The 20,583-nt window shown below is 34.2% G+C and overlaps 1 protein-coding gene across 3 annotated transcripts in view; it reads left to right on the forward strand.

Moving 5' to 3' along the window:
- SEMA3A (semaphorin 3A) overlaps positions 1–20,583 on the forward strand; it is a 555,723-nt gene that overhangs the window by 456,855 nt on the left and 78,285 nt on the right. The window lies entirely within an intron of this gene.

The raw sequence follows: 20,583 nt of genomic DNA on the forward strand, positions 1-20,583 counted from the left end.
GCTGCAAGATGGAGGATGCAGACCTATCTGACTTAGAACCAAGGGGCTGTGTGATCACAACCTCATGAAATTAAATACCACTGAAGGACAAAATTAGAAACATAATGTTTATACATACATGCATAAAATAAATGAGTTTTGAGACTTCAGCATAGACTACACAATCAGTTGTGCTGCCAGAAGTAATAAATTACCCTGCAAGGTACTTTTTGAATGGTCTTCCAGGCTATTCAAATTAATTTTGGTACAGGAATTACTTTACTTTTATCAAATAAATTCAAACCAATTCAATTATTTTGGAAGAATTAGTTGGCCTACTTTAGATGACTTTTAATTTGTGTTTTTTGCTAAACTGAAATTAGAAAGAAAAACTGCTGTCTAGAATTAGATCTTGAAATGTCTCAGTTTTTATGGAATTTCACTATTTTCATAATTAAAACTCATTAAAGTTTCCATTTTGTAATAGGAGAAATAATGGCTTAAATTCAGTTTCACTTTCCCAGGAAATAAATCACTTTGATGGCAAAACATGAGAGAGATGGAATCTATTGATTTTTTACATAACTTAAAAAAATCATTTATTCTAGCCTCTAGTTTAAGATTGCTAGATATTAGGATAACATTTGATTTCAGAAAATGTACTGGTATGAGTTTGACCTGATGTACCAAAATTCACTATTTTTTTTTTTTTGCTTTATAAATTTTATATTATACAGATTTAAACTTCAATTCTAATTTTGGTTTACTAACAGTGTGAAAATTAGGTAAAATTGCCCTCTTCATAGTAAGAAGAATAAAAGCTTTAATAGTAAAAAGAAAAAAGTTCACCATGCTGTAATAATAATTATTTTTAATATTTATTATGTAAATATTATCACCTAGTATTCTTGTTCTTTTTAGCCATGAACAAGAAGATGGAGCAGATGGATAGCTAACCCACATTTATTTTTCTATTTAATGGGCTAATCAGATCAGATCAGATCAGTCGCTGGGCTAATATTTGATTGCTAATATTGTTTATGTCTTGAACTAAGGTTGGAATACTATATGATAGAAGAAAATACTATTATCTTCTTATAGTTTAAAAAAAAAAAGAAAGAAAAAGGACTACATGATAATGTTGTATAAAGTACTAAGCAAGTGATTGGCATGATGCTGCTGCTGCTGCTGCTAAGTCGCTTCAGTCGTGTCCGATTCTGTGCGACCCTATAGATGGCAGCCCACCAGGCTCCCCCGTCCCTGGGATTCTCCAGGCAAGAACACTGGAGTGGGTTTCCATTTCCTTCTCCAATGCAGGAAAGTGAAAAGTGAAAGAGAAGTCGCTCAGTCATGTCCCACTCTTCACGACCCCATGGACTGCAGGCTCCTCCGTCCATGGGATTTTCCAGGCAAGGGTACTGGAGTGGGGTACCATTGCCTTCTCCGGATTGGCATGCAGTAAGCACTTAATAAATTTAAGGTTTTCTCTGTGCTTTATCCCAAATCCATTGGGTAGAACATGCTTAGTAAGCATTTTTAGACTCATTCTCTGAGTATAACATCTGAGTCAGGACAGTCAGAGTTGGGTTTAATGTATGAAACCACATGGATCCTTGAGAGAGCCAAGGCCTAGTACACCCAAACAGACCTAAATGCGGTGCCCAGAGTGTGAGGCTTTCCCACTTACTTCAGGAAGACCTGTTTTCTTTTAGTGGAATTTCCTAAAAGGATTGTGCCTGTAGATAAAGCAACTCGTTTGCTTTTTTTTTCCTTTTCTGTAATTGAAATGGTATGTGAGTCATCATTCTACTTCCTCTCACTTGTAACATAGTCAGACCAGGGTAGCCTACACTTATTTGAATCAGCATGGCTTCCTCTGTGGTCATGCACTAGGATATTTCATGTTCTCTAATGATTCAAATTTCTCTACCAGATATATTTATTTTTTGAAAATGGAACCAAGAAATATAACCACAAATATCTGAGGGCACAAATTAATACTTCATGGTACCAGATACCTAATCTCAGATCACTTGTACAGCTCTTTTGATACACTATTTTAATTCTACCATCTTTAAAGGCATGAACTTAACAGCGTTATCCAACTGGATTTTCTAATAAATAAAATTAATCAGCTAGTTTGGCATAATGTCAGACTTATTAATGATGCCATTTTGAAGTATTTCTCAGATGAAAGTAATAATATTTTGCTGACTTGGGAGAGGAAGTCCACTGGAAGCCTTATTTTATGGTTATGTGAGCGCATGGTATTATAGATGTGTACTGACCGTTCAGGTAAAGCAATAAGAACAACAACTAAACATCCTCTATGAAAGAAGCAACAAAGATAGTCTCTTTTAACTTTTGAATTATATATTCTATGAATTATATTCTGTATTCATTAGTCAACAGTTATGAAGTATCAATGCATAGAATCACAAAAGTGTTAATAATTTTGGTGAAATTATGCTGAAACATGGATATATAATATTTTAAAATAAATATTCATATCTAGATCTAAACACAGTCTGGTAGGTCTGTTTTTTTCCTCATGAATATTACCAGAAAAAAATTTCATCCTAATAAAGGATGTACACCTGCCAGAAATGCAATTTTTCCAAAAAATAAATATATATAAAATTTTTCTGAAATTATTCTTCTCTCTAAATGATGATAAATTTAATATACTCACTTTTAATATACTCCATTTTTCATAAAGAGCAAAAGTTAGTAAAATATATCTTGATTGTCTTTCTTGAGGACTGATTTTTTGTGTTACATTTTATCTAAGAACCATAATCACTTTTAACTTTTTTTTTAATTACCTATACTAATGAAAAGAAATTGAATAAAACTTCGGAAGAAAAATTAACTCAGAAATAATGTTTGGAAAGTCATTTGTTTTCAGGCCACTGAGAAAATGTAGCTTAAGAAAATTGTTAGAATTTGCTATTTTACCATTTTTTAATAATGGACTAAAAAGTACAACCCTGAAGTATGGCACATTAATCACAAAGCTTGAACCACTTATTTCAGTAGTTGAATGGTGAGAGTAGAAAATAACATTTTGCTGTATGATTACATTAACTGAAAAAAAATTCTACTTTTTAAAAATTAAAATTTAAGAAAATGTATAAAAGTAAAGCAAAATCTTAGAAAATTCTATAAGTTAAAGGCGGTTCCCTTTTTCTCTTGGTTCTTAACATGATTTTTCTCTCATCTCACCATCGACTTAATGAATACAGAGCCTGTCTATACCAATTTCCTCTTCCAGAGTCACTACATTCAGAGCTTGGTGGGTCTCAATAGGGATTTACTGCTGACTGAGTAATCTGGGTTCATGTGTGCAGTGACATCTAGCAAGAGACTTACCCTGAGAAGTGGATACCATGACAATGCGTGTAACCATGGTGTGACTGGCCTCTCTGACACGGCTCTCAAAAGCTTTCCCTCTGTGAAAACAGAAGCCTGTTTGCAAATTAATTAGTTTCTGGCGGCAGCTTGATTGTTGACCCAGAGTTTGTAGAGTGGAAAAACAATCAGATTAGTGTGCTCAGGGTAAAAGACCAGTGTGCAGTTGCGTGTGGCTTGCTCAACTATTGAAACCATGAATGGACTGAAACAAATTCTTTTCTGAGAAGCCTAGGCAGAGGTTAAGTGTGATGAGCCTAGAGCTCCCAACAGCAGGAGTGGGGAAATTAAAGGATTTTAGTCAGATAAAGCTGAATGATGGCAAGCAATGCCGTTGAATTTTAATAGCATGGACAGTTTTGATGGGAGGGTGGCAACCGGTTAGGTTCTAATGACTGAGTAGAATAAGTTCACATTATTATTAAATATAGGCTTGACACAAATACTTTCATAGTAGAAATTTTCAGAAACTTTCCGATGGGGAAGTTTTCATTAAATTTGTATCAAAGGCTGATACGATGATATCTAAATGAAAAACTGTTATGAAGTAACCTGTCTTTTTATATTGATAAAATTTTGTTGATGTATTTACCCCAACTGTTTTCTAAGATGCAATCCTCATGTGCTGAATGTAAGTAATCATGAGTCAAAGAGAGATCTTGACTCATGAGATTGAATATTTTGCTATCTATTTTTGCAAGTATCAAATTAGGTTAACTGTGCCAGAGAATGATGTGTCAGAAGCTTAGGACAAAAAAAATTCTGCATACAGTTTTTGATGGTTAAAATTAGTCAATAGATTATTGTTTATGCTTACTTTTTAAAAATTACTTGACATAATAAGCCGTATATACTCTTCCTTCTTAGATACCACTGGCAGATGTCTCCTTAAATATAGCTCTGAGGGCTATCATGATACTTTCCCATTTAAAAATCATTTATATCTTTCAATTTACAAGTGAATTGAATCCAGATTTCGCTGCCTGTTAAGTTCTTTGTCATCCAATCCTAAATGACCTCTCCAATATTAAGCACTAACAAACTGAAATTAAATTGTGTCCAAAAACTTACTATTATTTTCATTTAGCCATAGCATTCTCTAAAAGGATTTTAATCTTTCCTACCTTGGAATCCCAGACCACATAAATGCATGTTTGGATTTAGCACAGAGCCTACCACTTTGCCTTACAGTTTAGGATATACCAAATAAAAAACAATTCAGTGAATCTACTTTGCAGGCTCTGTAGTCAGATTGTCTGGGTTTGTATCCCAGGTCCATTATCCCTTGTGACTTTGGTGTTAATTTACCTTACTTATTTTTATCATCCATTTATGATTTGTAAAATATAAGTAATACTAATATATTATTTTTCTGAAGATGCATGAGACAGCCCTTATAAGGTAATAAGAACAGTGTCTGATAATATGGTCAATGCTCATTATGACTGTGGTTGCTGCTGCTGTTATTTGCATACCAGCTCTATATCTAGAATATAGTGCACATTTTGCAAATTAATACAGTTAGCCAGTCTGCAGATTTTTTGCCTTTCTTAATCTGTTCTCAGGTTACTTTTTATTAATTTAATTGATTGTTGTCAATGTATGTATGGGCAGTTAATATATCAAAAATATTTGTCTTTAGTATTAAAATAATATATAAACATTGTAATAAAATTGGGCTTAACAAAACTAGCAGATGAAACAAATGATGAACCAAGCGTAAATGTTAATAAAATGTATTTTTCTAAGTATTAATTTAGCTCTATTGAGTGCAATACTTACCACTGAAATCGTTAGGTGAATATTTTAGTTTTTCCAACATACTTTTTTAAAAAACATTGACTGAATTGAATCTAGGATATTTCTTTATCTTGCCATATCACAGCTTAACTTTTAATTTTATTTTTCTTGTGAAGACATCGTCTATAACGTTTGGGGTGAGAGTTAAAAGCGTGGAGTCTGTGGAACTTGACTGCTTGAATTGTACAGTAGCTAAGCAGCTACAGACAGCTAACGTGAGCTCTCTGTACTCAACATCCCTTTTTTCAAGAGGAAATAATAATAGTTCCTTCCTTATTGGATTGTCATGAGGATCATGCATAAGTAAATTTATATAAAGCCCTTGGAAAGTAGGCTACTTTTACCAAAAACAAACCTAACAAGCAAACAGAACAACTATTGATGTTAATTGGTTTCATAGCATTATGTAAGAAATTTAAATAATAGAAAAATAAAAATACCTATGTCAAATCACTAAAGATGTAGTAGAATGCATACACAGTCTTACTAAACTAAACAGCCATGCATTTCTGAGAAAGCAATGAAAATGACTTAAAAGGAAAACCAAGCAAGATGAATAGTGATCTATGCCCTTTCCTTAGGTTAAGTCTATGCATAGAGAATTTCTTGTGGTCAGTACATTTTGATAAAAATAGATATGCTACTCTTTTGCTTTAATAAAGAGGAGGAGTTTTTCTAAGCTTAGTTATATACTTATTACTAAGTTACTTACATATAACATTGGTGGTGGTGGTGGTTTAGTTGCTAAGCTGTATCCAACTCAGTGATTCTGTCTGTGTAGCTATTTGGCATTGCCTTGAAAGTTTCCCAAAGCCTGGCACATTCAAACACATCAGAGAACCAAAGGTTCTACCAGAGAAATTAATCTTAAGCTCATTTGTGTCCAACTCTTTGTGACGCCATAGACTGCAGCCCACCAGGCTCCTCTGTCCACGAAATTCTCCAGGCAAGAATACTGAAGTGGGTTGCCATTTCCTTCTCCAGAGGACCTTCCGAAACCAGAGATCAAATCTATGTCTCCTGCAATACAGGGGAATTCTTTACTGATGAGCCACCAGGGAAACCCCCAAAATGACACTGAAATGCTGTAAGCTTCATATAGTCAACCAAACATAAATCACAAAACATTATGTAAGAGAAAAGTATTTAAAATATTTTCCTGGTAATGTTAGTAAGGAAGATTTAAGTGTGTTTACATGCCCTTAGAAGAAATATTTTCAACAGAAATGTTTCTGTCATTATATGATTTAGGTAAACTAGACAAGAGAAAATCATATCCCTTCATTCCCACTCCAGCCTCCCACAACTTCCTTCAGCAATCTGTCAATTTCCTGTGGTAATTTTGGATCAACACATGAATTCTCTATGACATTTTACATATGGTACTATTATTATGTTAAAATATACTGATTCAAAAATAAAGATATGCATTTGAAAACTATAATTTATTATTAGTAATTTTCATAAATTAAGTATTTTATTCATTATAGAAGTATAATTTTATTATTTTATGATGATTTACTAAATCATAACTATTTTGGCATTTAATGTAGGCTGTTAGCATAAAAGATGCATCAAAATGTACCTCTTCAGTATATTTATAAATCTCTCTTCTTTTTGTTATTCAGTCGTTCAGTCATGTCAAACTCTGTGACCCGTAGACTGCAGTATGCAGGGATTCCCTGTCCTTCACCATCTCCTGGAGTTTGCTCAACCTCATGTCCATTGAGTCGATAAGGCCATCCAACCATCTCATCTTCTGTCGTCCCCTTCTCCCCCTGCCTTCAATCTTTCCCAGCATCAGGGTCTTTCTAATGAGTCTGCTCTTCACATCAGGGGGCCAAACTATTGGAGCCTCAGTTGTAGCATCAGTTCTTTCAATGAATATTCAGGATTGTTGTCATTTCAAATTGAATGGTTTGATCTCCTTGCAGTACAACGGACTCTCAAGAGTCTTCTCAAACACCACAGTTGAAAAGCATCAATTCTTTGGCACTCAGCCTATATGGTCCAACTCTTACCTCCATACATGACTACTGGAAAACTCATAGCTTTGACTATATGGACCTTTGTCTGCAAAGTAATGTGTCTGATATTCATATGCTGTCTAGGTTATCAGAGCATTTCCTCCAAGGAGTAGGTGTCTTTTAATTTCATGATTGTAGTAGGCATCTGCAGTGATATTAGAGCCCAAGAAAATAAAGTTTGTCACTGCTTCCCTTGTTTCTCCATCGTTTGCCATGAAGTGATGGGACCAGATGCCGTGATCTTTGCTTTTTTGAGTGTTGAGTTTTAAGCCAGCTTTTTCCCTCTCCTCTTTCACCTTCATCAAGAGGCTCTTTAGTTCCTCTTCACTTTCTGCCATAAGGGTGGTGTCATCTGCATATCTGAGGTTATTGATATTTCTCCTGGCACTTTTGATTCTAGCTTGTGCTTCATTCAGTCAAGGATTTCTCATGATGAGTCTCAGTGAACTCCGGGAGTTGGTGATGGACAGGGAGGCCTGGTGTGCTGCAATTTATGGGGTCGCAAAGAGTCGGACACGACTGAGCGACTGATCTGATCTGATACTGCATATAAGTTAAATGAGCAGGGTGACATTATACAACCTTGACGTACTGCTTTCCCAATCTGGAACCAGTCCGTTGTTCCCTGTCCAGTTCTGTTACTTCTTGACCTGCATACAGGTTTCTCAGGAGACAGGGAAGGTGGTCTGGTATTCCCATCTCTTTAAGAATTGCCCACAGTTTGTTGTGATCCATACAGTCAACAGCTTTAGTGTCATCAATGAAGCAGATGTTTTTCCAGAATTCTCTTACTTTGACCAATGATCCAATGGTTGTTGGCAATTTGATCTCTGGTTCTTCTGCCTTTTCTAAATCCAGCTTAAACATCTGGAACTTCTCGGTTCACATACTGTTAAAGCCTAACTGGGAGAATTTTGAGCATTACCTTGCTAGCATGTGAAATAAGTGCAATTGTGTAGTGGTTTGAATATTCTTTGACATTGCCCTTCTTTGGGATTGGAATGAAATTGGCCTTTTCCAGTCCTGAGGCCACTGCTGAGTTTTCCAAATTTGTTGACATTTTGAGTATAGCACTTTCACAGCATCATCTTTTAGTATTGAAATAGCTCAGCTGGAATTCTATCATCTCCACTAGCTTTGTTCGTAGTGATGCTCCCTAAGGCCCACTTGACGTCACACTCCAAGATGTCTGGCTCTAAGTTAGTGATCACACCATCGTGCTTATATGGGTATCAAGATCTTTTTTGTATAGTTCTTCTGTGTATTCTTGCCACCTCTTCTTTATATCTTCTGCTTCTGTTAGGTCCATACCACTTCTGTCCTTTATTGAGCCCAACTTTGCATGGAATGTTCCCTTGGTATCTCTAATTTTCCTGAAGAGATATGTCAGTTCAGTTCATTTGCTCAGTGGTGTCTGACTCTTTGCAACCCCATGGACTGCAGCATGCCAGGCTTCCTTGTCCATCACCAACTCCTGGAGCTTACTCAAACTCATGTCCATTGCGTTGGTGATGCCATCCAACCATCTCATCCTCTGTCATTCCCTTCTCCTCCTGCTTTAAATCTTTCCCAGCATCAGGGTCTATAGTCTTTCCATTCTATTGTTTCCCTGTATTTCTTTGCATTTCTTTTTTTTAAATTTTATTTTATTTTTAAACTTTACATAATTGTATTAGTTTTGCCAAATATCAAAATGAATCCGCCACAGGTATACATGTGTTCCCCATCCTGAACCCTCCTCCATCCTCCCTCCCCATACCATCCCTCTGGGTCGTCCCAGTGCACTAGCCCCAAGCATCCAGTATCATGCATCGAACCTGGACTGGCATCTCGTTTCATACATGATATTTTACATGTTTCAATGCCATTCTCCCAAATCTCCCCACCCTCTCCCTCTCCCATAGAGTCCATAAGACTGTTCTATACATCAGTGTCTCTTTTGCTGTCTCGTACACAGGGTTATTGTTACCATCTTTCTAAATTCCATATGTATGTGTTATTATACTGTATTGGTGTTTTGCATTTCTATAACTACAAATAATCTCTTCCATTCGCTTAATACAGAGTTTAAAAAATGTCAGGGTTTCAATGTCAGAGAGAGTCATCCCTTTTATACATTTATAAAATCCTATGTGAAGTTGGTAGATTTATTTTTCCTTTGAAACCTCCATTGCCTTTTCCTGTTTGGCATACATACAGCAGGATTTCAGTGGCAGTCAGTACAGAGTTGTATTGGGGGGTGTGTATGTTGTATTTTGACCCATTTACAATTAGTAAGCTTGAATCTCAGTGATCCTGAAAACTAATATTGCCAAGACTGATATCAAATGATGATTGCCACTAACTACTTAACACCTATAGAGTTCATCAACACATATTAGAATAAATAAACACATTTTACCCATGCTTTGCAGGACTAGAAGACAATCCTCTAAGTCAAACAAAAATGACAATATTCTGAAAAAAGAAAACAAAACACAGAAATTACCACTAAGCCTTACTCATATTTGGATGAATTAAAGAGACATCTAGTCATATTAATAATTAAAATTATAAAATTTTGGCTTATAATACTAGGGTGAAATGGTAAGTTATAAAATATCTTTGATCAGAGATTTTCTTATATTTTCAATAATCATATTAAATATTTGAAGAGAAATTATTGAAGTTGTGGGATATTGCTATTCCCCATAAGAAAGCTAATGACTATTGTACTTCTGATGATTTATTTTAAATAAATTAAAGGGGAAAAAATCACATTCTTTATAAATATTAAAGTAATATAGTCAACTCTGATCAAGCAATCAGTGTCCTAATGGAGAAAATATACTGTAATTGGATTTGAGAGACCTTAAGATACTGTATGTTAATGAATCTTAAAATGTAAACTGGTTTTACACTTTTTTTTTTCCTTAGCCAGAACTACTCTTACTTCCTTTCTTGTCCATTTCAAATTCCTGAGTAAGAGCAACTTGCAGAATGGAATTGAAAAGACTGGCTGGAGATAGGGCTATGGTGGCAGGAAAGAGAACAGGAATGGCAGAGAGTCAGAGGATCCAGTTTTAATGGCCTACAGTGTTGAAATCATTTGGTAGTGATAGAGCTGAGGCAGCAACAGAAAAGAGGGTAGCCATGTCATAAAGATATGCCAAATCTCTACTCAGTTTAATAGTTTTGATAGTTTAATAGTTTTGATTTTGTATAAATGTGCTGCAATTCCATTTATCAATTCTGTCTGTAAGCTACTCATGAATTCCCAAACTTTTCATCTTTGAAAAGATCATACTTTGTTAGTAGATTATGTCACAAATATTTAGTACAGAATATTTTGATATTAGTAGCAAAATGATGCTCCCTTTAATACACTGTAGTGCAACTAAGGAAGCTGAATATGTCATTGCTATTAGACGGATTACTTGGAAGTACAACATATTTTCTAGGATGAGAAAACATAGGAGATTAAAATCATTAAGAGGGAGAAAAGTTTTCAGAAAACTTAACCTATCCACTGTTTGGATGTAGTCAGAAAAGAAAGATGAAAATTATAGAGAAATAAAGAACAGATTAATTCCTAATGGTTAATAGTAGCTTCCTAAATAGATTGTTATTATCACTTAACCACAGTAATAATATCTGTCACTATAATAAAATTTATAATATAACTTGTTGAAATTAAGATTCTTAAACTATGCTCTTGAGTCTCCTATCTAAAAGTCTAACCCTGAAGTTTATCATGTAAATTAGAAGTGATACATATTAAATAATTTTTCAGTCTTGGAACAGTAGAAAATATTATTGGGACATATGTTAATTCATGAGCCATTTTACATCTTATCATACAAAACAAATACTATATAATATGACATGATAGAGGTAAAATAGATGTTGTTAATGAGACATTAAGAATAAATCACTTTTAGGTAAACTAAACTGTCATATTTAATTACTATCTACAGTGTGCTTACATTCTGCTTTCCAACAAATGTCTTTACTTTCCCCAAGTCTAGTCCTTTCCCATCTCATTCAACACTGTCTGTCTTTGTATAGAATTTTAGTTTATCAGTCGGCACAATTACTAAAGTAGATTTCTACTCTTTCATCTGTACCCAGCACTTCTATTGAGCGTGCTCCTAGATCACTGATAATAGTACAGTGAATACCTAGCTACATTTGCTAGCTATAATGTATTATTCTGGCCAACTTCCATTTTTTGGGTGCACATTAAGCACTCTCTTGGTACCAAGAACTATTATAAGAAACAGCTGAGTAAGAGAGATCTCTGCCCTCCAGGATAATACTAATAGAATTCTTTATCAAATGGAAAACTCTGGAGGTTTTAGCATGTCTATGGGATTACATGCCTATATGTCCAAGGAGTCTTAATATCTTAAATCCATTGTTTAACCCATAAAGTAAATGAACAAGTATATCCATTTTTCTTTCAGTGAAACATGAACTTTTTGATTCAGTTGATTTCCACGCTTTGTTTAACTCAGTATCAGAACCACAGTGTCTGAGCCTTTTACTTATAAAATGATTTCAAGATTTGACAACTTATGAGGGAGGCTGCTTTTTGTCCTTATATCTACAGTGGTCTCTTATAAAATATGTGTTTAAGAGAGTTCAAAATCCAGGAAATTGGCAACCCCTTTTTTAAGTTTTGTGGAAAAAAGATGGGAATCAGTTGGAATAAAAAAAAAACTGTACATAATATGACTTTCAATTTTTAGGAGATACGATTTTAGTGGAATATGTCCCTAATTATACATAAGTTTTTAAGTAAAGTCATCCCAAAAATAATGAGACAAAAAGAGATAATGGTTAGAGAGAATTCGTTAAGGAGTAGAGAAAAACCAGAAACAATATTATTTTATATAAAGCAATTAAGCAGAAATTCTAAACGCTTTTAGATAGATAATCTAGAAGTTCTGGGCTGCTTTCCAGAAAGTAAGTAAATAAGATCACTTCAACTAGTCTCTGAGATTTAAAAGAAATATGTAAAAATAATGAATTCATCATTAACAATAAGCATGATTCTTGACCCATTCTCTCAGAGTAAAAACATTTCATTTGTTTAAAATTTTTAATTTCTCATTTGATTATTTAAAGCAGTGGTTAAATAATCTCCCTATTTCTTTGGATTTTACTATATTAATCTATAAATTATATTGTTGCCATATTTTAACACCTTTTATAGCTTCTCTATAAATATTTGAGGGGGCACAGTAACAAATTGAAGGATAATATTTTGAAAGATGAGGAAATCTACTTTTACTCAGTGTTTTAAACTAATTAATATACATAAGCATGTCTTGTTATATGGTCTAAGAAATTTATTCCAACATGTAGTTATATAAGGCTCAGAACATTGCCCAGGTAATGGTTGTATGTATATTATAATTTTTATTCCATGGAAAAATACAGAAATCGTAGGTCCACTAGAAAATAAAATGAATTTAATCTATATTAAAGTTAGAAAATATTTCTTTGTGTTACTAAAATAAAGAGAAGCAAGCCCTGTACTTATTAAAAACAAAATTGAAAGTATCAAAATGGTTTAGAAAATACCTTTATTAGTCCTGACTAGGTGTCTGAAAGGTGGAGTATAGGTGGAAGCTATTCCATATTAGTACTCAAGATCTTATAGAATCTGTATTAAAGCAGAAGCAATGGGGAAGAGTTGCAAGGAAAAAAATAGGAAATGGAATGCTTGCACTGAACAAAAACACAAATTGACTTAAACAGCACCGATTCTAAATTGCATCCATTGTACTGCAAAGGCATGACGTTAAGTGTTATTACCCTGAATATTTGAAAGTTTTAATAATGAAAGTATTAATTTGTAAAATTGATGTTTTTACATAAAGACATAATTGAAATCATTATCAACTGAAATCCTGTGATCATATAGTGTTTTATATTATTCAAAGTGCTTCCTGTAAAATCACTTCATCTTCCCAAAAACCTTGTGAGATAGAAAACTGTAAGTAATAAAATTTAAGTAACCTACAAAAGGTGAGTAATAATCTTGTATCAACTGAAAACAAGATGAAATATACTTCTTTTTTTTTTTTTCATTTTATTAAAAGGGGGCCTTTCAGGAAAAAACAGGGCCTCCCCTCAGCAAGAAACACCACAGTGCTTGTCAGTATTTGTATTTGGCCTTTGAAGCAAAACAGAAACTAAAGTTAACTGGGGTTGTATATTTCAGTAAAGGCTCATCTTGCAAAAACAGAGGCAAATGCTGAGCCTGCATAACAGAGCAGATCTAGGGCCGAAATATACCTTCTGAACTCTGTTGTCTTTCTAACATGTTCATTTTATTATTACAGTTGTATACTTTTTAAAAAGCCAATATTTGCCACACTTAAAGGAGTCTATCCACCAGTGGTTCACATAATTATGTCATTTATACATAGCTCAAATCATTGAAAACTTAGCTGATATAAATCCTTATTTCCAGGAGTTTGGCCCTGGGAGTAGTAACATATGCATTTCCCTGGGAATTTGTTAGAAAACAAAAATCTCAGAGCCCACTCACACCTACTTAATCAGAATCTTCTCTCTGTCAAAGTCCTACATTAGACCTGAGGACCAAACTATCAAAATATACCACACCTTTGAACATTTAAGAAGAAACAGAACAGTTTTGTTACATTCTACGAGTGAACAATCCTATACCTCAACTAAATTGACATTGGCATATAAGAATGTTTGTATGATACGTGTGTATGTGTTTGGTGTTTAGACTCTACTGTGATGTGGTCTAATCTAAACTTTGTCATTAATATTGGCTTTTAAAAAAATAACTATATTTATTCTGTGCTACTTGGACTTTTCTCTAGTAAGTACTGGGGCTTACTATCCAGTTGCAGTGTATGGGCTTCTCATTGCAGTGGCTTCTCATTGTGGACTGAAGAATCTAGGGTGCTTAGGCACAGAAGTTGCAGTTCTGGCCTCTAGAGCACAGGCGTAATAGTTGCGGCACACTGGCTTAGATGCTGTGTGGCATGTGGGATCTTCCAGGATGAGGGAATAAACCCGTGTCTGCTGCAATGGTAGGTTGATTCTTTGCCACTGAGCCACGAGGGAAGCCTTAGCCTTATTAAATTAGTAGATTTTGGTTCTGTTTCAATTGGAGAATTATAAATACCTAGTAAGTATATCCTTTGAATGGGTTGATTGGAATTTTAAGCAACAATCACTGGTAAGACCTTTGTGTAAGTCTAGTAAGACCCAATGTAGACAGCACATTAAAAAGCAGAGACATTAAAGGTCCGTCTAGTCAAAGCTATGGTTTTTCCAGTAGTCATGTATGGATGTGAGAGTTGGACCATAAAGAAAGCTGAGTGTTGAAGAATTGATGCTTTTGAACTGTGGTGTTGGAGAAAATTCTTGAGAGTCCCTTGGACAGCAAGGAGATGCAACCAGTCCATCCTAAAGAAAATCAGTCCTAAAAATTCATTGAAAGGACTGGTGCTGAAGCTGAAACTCCAATACTTTGGTCACCTGATGTGAAGAACTGACTCGTTTGAAAAGACCCTGATGCTGGGAAAGATTGAAGGCAGGAGGAAAAGGGGACGACAGAAAATGAGATGGTTGGATTGTATCACCGACTCAATGGACATGAGTTTGAATAAACTCTGGGAGTTGGTGATGGACAGGGAGGCCTGGTGTGCTACAGTCCATGGGGTCGTGAAAGTCGGACATGACTGATCGACTGAACTGAACTGAGTAAGACCCACCCTACCCTGCTTGAATCATCTAGCAAGACAGTGTTGGTGAATACAACTGTGTCCGTGGGCCAGGAAGATTCCCTGGAGGAGGAAATGGCAACCCACTCTAGTATTCTTGCCTGGAGAATCCCATGGACAGAGAAGCCTGGTGGGCTACAGTCCGTGGGGTCACTACAGTGTCAGACATGACTTAGGGACTAAGCAGTAACAACAAAGCACCTTTATGCTAACCCATAAAATCCCCCACAACTACATTTCCTGCTAAATGTTAGGGATTTTTTTTAAAAGTAGTGGTAGAGATGGTGACTTCTAGGTTCAGAAAAGCCTCAGATAGTTTTTAAAGAGTTGTTTTTAGTATAGGTTTATATGAATTAACTTCTTTACACTTGAACTAAACTAGGACTAATAATGTTTTATTTTAAATAATAAACTGGATGATAAAACAGCAACATAGTATTTAAAATATGTGATAACTAATTATTTGCCTGTAAACTTCCCTGATGGCTCAGTCAGTTAAGATTCTGCCTGCAAGGCAAGGCACCTAGGTTTGATCCCTGGGTCGGGAAGATCCCCTGGAGAAGGGAATGGCAACCCACTCTAGTATTCTTGCCTGGAGAATTCCATGGACAGAGAGGACTCTGGTGGGCTACAGTCCTTGAGATCACAGAGTTGGACACAACTGAGTGACTAATCCAAATACCCTTTTGTCAAAAGTATCCAGGTTAAAAAAGAAAAACTAGACTTTTAGTGCAAATATACAGATAAAATTCAAACATAAAACCGAAAATTACACATTTTATGTTTCAACTTTAAAATTTGTATTGTGACATTAAATTTTAAGTATTAGGGATGTGATATAATTTATATATATAATACAGCATGTCAGATATTAAAAATCTCTAGTATCCAGTGTACATAGATGTAATCCTTAGATGTAAAAAAAAAAACCTTAAAATAAGTGCAAGTTGTTTTGTTAAAGTAACAGTAATTGTTCGTTTCCAATATATTGAGATTAAGCCAAAGTACAAAAAAGGTGGCTAATGTTAAATTTGAATTATTAGTTCTTAAGGGATAATAAAATCTTGAAGATTAAACAGAGTATGTAGTAAGAATTGTTTTCTGCAAATTCTAATCACTTTGAAAACTATTCTATAAATTATCTTCTTTAGTGCTTTGAATTTCCTTCTCCACATAATTAGACATTTTCAAGAATCAAAACTATTATTGTCTCTAAAGAACAAAAGCCATGGAAACTGCTAATTATATCACAGTTGAACATGTTTTTCTTTGAAGAGGTCCTGAATTTTCAGCATTTTGAGAACACATTCTGATCAGAATGTGATAGAGTTAATTCTAACTTTGCTGATTTTGCAATCAAGATAATTAGTTTCTTCCTATAAACTCTGTTATTAAAAAGTTTCCAAGGTCTGTGTCAAATAAAAATTGACCTAAATCCTCCCTGGTTCCTAAATCATTATTTTAAGAATCAGTCTACAATGTGGAAATAGATATTTCCTTTCCCTGGAATTCAGGGGCCTAATGGAGAAGGCAATGGCACCCCACTCCAGGACTCTTGCCTGGAAAATCCCATGGACGGGGGAGCCTGTTGGGCTGCCATCTATGGGGTCGCACGGAGTCGGACACGACTGAAGCGACTTAGCAGCAGCAATGAGAGGGAACTCAGAGGTAAGCCCCTATGGATGCAGTCCTTGAAAAAGGGCTTGAGCTTTTACCAAGTCCTAGGAAATGGGCAGATTAGAGAGAAGAAACTTTTTCCATTTCCCTTGCAAAATTAACTTTTTATTTCACAGAGGAAAATTTTTTTGTTTGATTACATATTCAGAAATGTTTTGGCAAAGTAAATTTTTATGATAAAACTGGCTTGTTTTTTAAAACAACTATTACTAAAATTCACAAATACCAGTTTTGCTATGTAGATTCTGAGCTACTTTTCAGAGAGAAAAAAAAAAAAAAAGTAAGCGGAAATTGTGTATACACCTGGATTTTAAGAACATTCCAAAGAAATAAATTGGTAGTATAAATTTTGTGTTACTTAAGTGGTTCTGTTCTTTTCTTGACAAAGTTTCAATGTATCAATTTAACTTCCAGTCATGTAAAATATGTGAATGAGATAATTGAATGAGATCTCTAAGAAATATCTGAGAGAATAGACAAGAATAAATAGGCTTTCAGGCCATTCAAGTCAGCTAGAGCTATAGTATCACCAATATCAATATCAGACGAAAAGGTAAACTAGAAACATGTATTTATGAGTATCCAGATATTCTAAATAAATGCATAAAGTCAATTCTAGTGTTACAAGAATGATTCAGTAAGTATAAACCTCTCAGTTCATTACCTTTATATTTTAAAAATAAAATCTGTTACCTTTTTAATGTTGAAAAATTAATCAGATTTTCTGATTAAAATTTGTTAGCTAAGAGTAGAAGAATATGTCCTTAATGTGATAAGAAAGAATTGAACTACAATTAAAGTTCTTACTGCCCAGAAGCATACCAATAATGTATATGTTATTATTAATTATTTTAAAATAATAGACATTGTATTTTAGAGCACTTTTTGTAAAATTAACAGTAAAATTGAATGAAGGGGACAGAGATTTTCCACAGAATTCTACTCCCCATATGCTTCGCCTCCGCATTATCAACATCCCCTACCAGAGTGTACATCTGTTACAGTTGATGTATTAATACCTATACTGACACACACATTATCACCCAAAGTCTTATATTCATATTAGGGTTCCCTCTTGGTATTTGAACCAATGTATAATGATGTATATCTGCGCTTACAGTAATTGTACAAAGTATGTCAGTCTAGCACTGTGAAACCACTGACCCAAAAAGCCCCTGTGTTCAACCTCTTCATTCTTTGCTTTCTCTTAATCCCAGCAACCCCTGATCTTTTTACTGTCTGTATATTTTTATCTTTTCCAGAATGTCGTGTTATGAAATCATACCATATGGTATGTAACCTTTTGCAGATTGGCATCCTTCACTTACTAATATACATTTGTTTCCCCTATGTCTTTTTCTGGCTTGATAGTCCATTTCTTTTTCGCTCCAAATAATATTCCGTTGTCTAGATTCACCTACTGAAGCACGTCTTGGTTACTTGCAGGTTTTGGCAATTTTGAATAAAGCTTCTATAAACATAATGTGCAGGTTTTTGTGTGGATATAACTTTTTAACTCCTTTGAGTGTATAGCAGGGAGCATGATTTTGGGGCCATGTGGTAAGGGTATGTTTAGTTTTGTAAAAACCACCAACTGTCTTCTACGGTGGCTGTATCATTTGAAATTCCCTGCAATAAATGAGAGTTCCTATTGCTTCAAATCTTTGCCAGCATTTTGTGTTCTGGATTTTGGCCATTCTAATAGATGTGCCATGGTATCTTGTTGTTTTAATTTGCATTTTCCTAAAGATATGGAACATCTTTTTCTGTGTTTATCTGCCGTCTTCGTATCTTCTTTAGTGAGATGTCAAAGTCTTTGGCCCATTTTTTTAATCTGATTGTTTATTTTCTAATCGAGTTTTAAGAGTTCTTTTTTTTATTAGATGTGTCTTTTGCAGATAGTTCCTCATAGTCTGAGACTTGTGTTCTCATTCCCTTTATATAATTGTTTTTCAAAAGATGTATTTATTTCTATGAAGTGTATCTTAAACTTACATCTTTCCTTTTATTTTAAATGTTACCAAGTGAATGAGATATGACTACAGATTGGAGAAAGAGTTGAAAAGAGTTACTGCTATGTTTTTCTTCCTTCTCCGAGAGATTTAAATCACTCCTGTACTATATCTCTTTGCTGTGTTTTCTTTTTTTAGCTCTTTGCTTAAACACTGAAACTTTTAAAAAATAAATCACGTTCACTGAAATGTACTTTTTCATCTTGTTTAATAAAGCAGAGTAAGCACATTGTATAAAAAAATTTGATGAACTTTCTGGCAAAGGGAAGGAAAACGTGCTCTAATTTAAAATGAGGTAAGTTAGGAAATAACATGATTCTTGAACCTCTACCAATTTTCTCTCTAAGGGAAAGTTTTAGTGTGAAGTCATCGATTAAGTAAGAGCATATAAATTATTTGTTATCATGGAGCAGTGGCTTTTCTAAACAAAACAAGTTCTATTTTCTTTGGATGTAGACAATGAAAGTTTGCTGCCTTGGCCCTTCATCCAAGCTCAAAATTTATTTTTAATTTATATTATATGCAAAATATTGTAATTACTTAATGAACATGGAATCCATTGATAGCTTGATTATGTTTTTAGAGAGTGGGGTTTACATTATACATATTCCATTTAATGTTAATATCTGTAATGATAAAATATTTTTAAAAATTGCCTTTTTCCCAAACCTTTTCAATTTTGTAGAAATCCATTGGGGGAAAAAGTCTATATTAAGTCCTTGAGGTTTAAATATAATCAAAATAAATATCTGACTTATTTTTATCTCAAGAATGTGTACATTATATATGTATGTGTATCCATTTGTAACCATTATTAGATAATGAAAATTCTTCCATGAAATTTCTCTGATCTTCTCAAGTAACAAATCATCTAATCTAAACTTGTGCTCAGCCATGGCCAACTCTTTTATGCTCAGTTGTATCTGCCTCCTTGTGATCCTGTAGACTGTAGCCCACTGGCTCCTCTGTCCATGGAATTTTCCACCCAAGAATACTGGAGCAGGTTGCTGTTTCCTACTCCAGGGGATCTTTATGACCCAGAGATTGAACCCAAGTCTCTTACATGTTATAAATTGGCAGGCAGATTCTTTACCACTAGTGCCACCTGGGACATAATTCAAAAACATAATGTAAAGGACACTTTATGATGATGCCTAGAAATGAATTTATTTATTTAGGACCTAGTCCAAGACATAATTTATAGATATTACAACTTTCTGTATTTAAGAAGGAACAAATATTCCAAAATTATAGAAATGCCTAAAAATATTATAGTTGAGGTAACTGTATTAAATCTAAAGACATGAACTGTTTCAAAATCCATATCTATCATGATATAAAACAGACCTACAGGTCATTATTCATAATGTGCCTATAAATAAAAAGAACATCATTATGCAACTCCTGAATTCTGCAATGGAGAAAAATCACTCTTAACTTATAAAGAATAAGGTATATAATTATATCATTCCCATATTTAAATATTGAAGAATTGCTTCTTTTACAACAATCAATAAAAAAGACAACATGCTTACAAGGTAAAAGGGTGAAACCAGACCACATTTATTAGATAAGTATCAGATCATAAGAAGTGAGACGTAATCCTATGAACTGATAGATCCATTTAATTTAACTTAGATTAATATTCCAATCACTCATCTTAAAATCTGCTATGTACTCAATACTGTATAACTGTAATTTGAGAAATTCAATAAAATAGAGAAACGATTGTATAATATACATGATAAAAATAAATCAACCAGTTCTAATGAGATGGATAAAACTGGAACCTATTATACAGAGTGATGTAAGCCAGAAAGAAAAACACCAATACAGTATACTAACACATATATATGGAATTTAGAAAGATGGTAACAATAACCCTGTGTATGAGACAGCAAAAGAGACACTGATGTATAGATC

This window comes from Bos indicus, chromosome 4 (assembly GCF_029378745.1).
Source record: "Bos indicus isolate NIAB-ARS_2022 breed Sahiwal x Tharparkar chromosome 4, NIAB-ARS_B.indTharparkar_mat_pri_1.0, whole genome shotgun sequence".
NCBI classification, from domain to species: Eukaryota; Metazoa; Chordata; class Mammalia; order Artiodactyla; family Bovidae; genus Bos; species Bos indicus.